The following is a 2526-nucleotide window of genomic DNA, read 5'->3' as shown; positions in this document are numbered from 1 at the left end:
AGGTAATTCGCACTGACGAATTCCTAACTCCTCAGTCAGAACAAATTCATCAGCGACCAGAAGAACTTCGTCTCTGTCACTAAAGAAAGTGACTGAACTGTATGAGATTTCCAAAGGCTTCACTCGAAGGGATTGGTAGGTGTAGGATTTTGAGTTGAGCATCACATGGAAATTTTTCCTTAGTATTTCCTCGACCCCCTTTAACAGTACGGTGTTTCCTATGACTCAAGAAGGAGAAAATGAAACTACGAAAACAAAAGTCTTCACGCTTCATGTTCCACAAATGAATACCAAGTCTTCAAGGTCACACCAATTTCTTCACTTTCAAAGTCTTCAGAAAGTCTTCAGAATATCAAAGTCTTCAGTTGAAGAACTTCATTTTTCGGGGTCGACTTTCTCTGTGAATATCAAACTCCTCATAGACTTATAGACCTGTGTATACTCACAAACGCATTAGTCGCTTAACCTATAAGTCTTCAATACACCAAAATCACTAAGGGGCACTAGATGCACTTACAACATACCTCTGTTGCTTTACCATATCACATGATGCAGCCGATGTGCATAAAATCAATATTCGTGGGGAAGATTTGTGTTCGTTGCTCTTCTCCTTCATCATTCATATTGCTAGCATGGAGAAAAAGCATTGTTGCCCATCTCTTATTTGAAAAGATTGCAAAATCCAAAAAAGGATGAAATGTAGAGACTACGAGAGCAATAGGAATACCACCGATGGATCCCCTCAGTGGTCGTATGTTGATTGAATATTTGCCGCTGATGATCTGTACTTGAGGCAGGCCTCGAGGCGTTGGCATCCACCACTCCTTTGTCTCGGTGCCCAGCGGCAACAGTGCCAAGGGGGGCGGCTCGTCGGCGCCGCCACCGTCTCCTCACCGGCAAGATCGGCCTCCAGTCTCTCGGATCCGTGACGTAAAAGGCTTCTGGCGCTGATGCGGGAGGCGAGGGGCAGAGGTGCGGATGCAGGTGGAGGGAGACATGCGGCGACCGGGATCGGGGGAGGAGGGAGACATGCAGCGGCCGGGATCGCGGGAGGAGGGAGACATGCGGCGGCCGGGACACCATGCCGGCCACCGTCACCATTGCCATGACTCGTCCCACTATGATGCAATGGATCGCGGGGCGGCGCCGGGAGTGAGGGAGAAGGTGGGGGCGGGTGGCGCCGGGATCGGGGGAGGAGATGGGGGCGGGCGACGCCGGGAGCCGGGGAGGAGATCGGAGGCTGGCGGCGAAGGGATCTGGAGGCCTCGCTTGAGGGCACCCTAAGAGGGAGAGAGAGGTGGCATCGCGAGGGGTGGATCGAGAGAGGAGCGGAGGCATACGATTTTTTTTCTCGTTTTGCAGCGGGTGCTACGATGCGAGATGAAACAAAAAACAACCGACGAAAAAAAACCAGACGAAAAAAACCGTGGAAGGTGGGACGAAAATTGACCGGCGGAGACTACCAACTGCTCCATTAGGAGTAGAGAAAATATTTTCTAATTAAAGTGACTGAGTGATTTAAGGTAAGGTTAATTAATTTAGATTTGATTTTTAGTGATTGTTAGTAAAGTATGATGCGTATTTAAAATCTTTTATTTGTTTCCTTAAAATCTATTATTTGTTTCCTAAAGAAATTTGCAATAATGGAAGGTATCGGTTGATTTGGATAAGTTAGTAAATTTAGATCCGTGATTGCGTGCACGTTTGGAAAGTGCTGATTTGCAAGGAAAGAGCTGAGGGATAAATAAACCGGTGAATAAGAAACCAGCATCGAAAAAAATCTACGACGGTTAACCTACGAAAAAAAACCGGACGAAAGTGGTGGGACGAAAAAAACCCTGGAAGCGAGACTACCCAAAAAACCCTGGAAGCGAGACTACCATTAGGAGTAGAGATGATGGCTTAGAGCATCTCCAGCCGAGCCCCCAACACGACCTTCCGAGGCGATTCCTTCACGTCGACGCCCAAAAATCGGCCCAGTCGCACACCCAGGAGCCCTTTTTTCGCTGGGTTGGGCCGAAATTGGCGCCGGCGGACGCAGGCCGAAATTGGCACCGGTGGACGCAGGCCGAAACCGGCACGCTCGGGAGTGCCGGGGAACACGATTTTGGCGCGAACAAGGACGGGCCCGCCGAGTCAGCGAGACGTCGCTTCGTCGCCCTCATCGCCTCGGTTCCCGCGGGCAATGCCAAGGCTGCCGCGCCGGTCAGCCTCCATTGATGCCTCACGGGCGGCGCAGTGAAGACGCCGCCGACGCGCGTCCCGCCCGCTCCCGCCACGCGTCACCCGGCATGCTGCCTCTTGCCGCCCCGCTGCGGCTATAAAAGGTGACCTCCCCGCCGGTGAACGCCACAACTCACATTCCCCCCCCTCGCATCCGCCGCACAAAGCAACACTCCCCCCCCCTTCCCGTCGACGAGCAAATGGCCGAGAGGTTCCCAGGCTACGGCGCGGCGGCGAACGGCTTCGGCCGCCGCCATCTCCAAGAGCCGGAGGCGCGCCTCCTCTAGTAGGCGTAGTTTGCAT

The sequence above is a fragment of the Triticum aestivum genome, chromosome 4B (assembly GCF_018294505.1).
Source record: "Triticum aestivum cultivar Chinese Spring chromosome 4B, IWGSC CS RefSeq v2.1, whole genome shotgun sequence".
Classification (NCBI taxonomy): Eukaryota; Viridiplantae; Streptophyta; class Magnoliopsida; order Poales; family Poaceae; genus Triticum; species Triticum aestivum.
Note: the sequence above shows the minus strand (reverse complement) of the source record.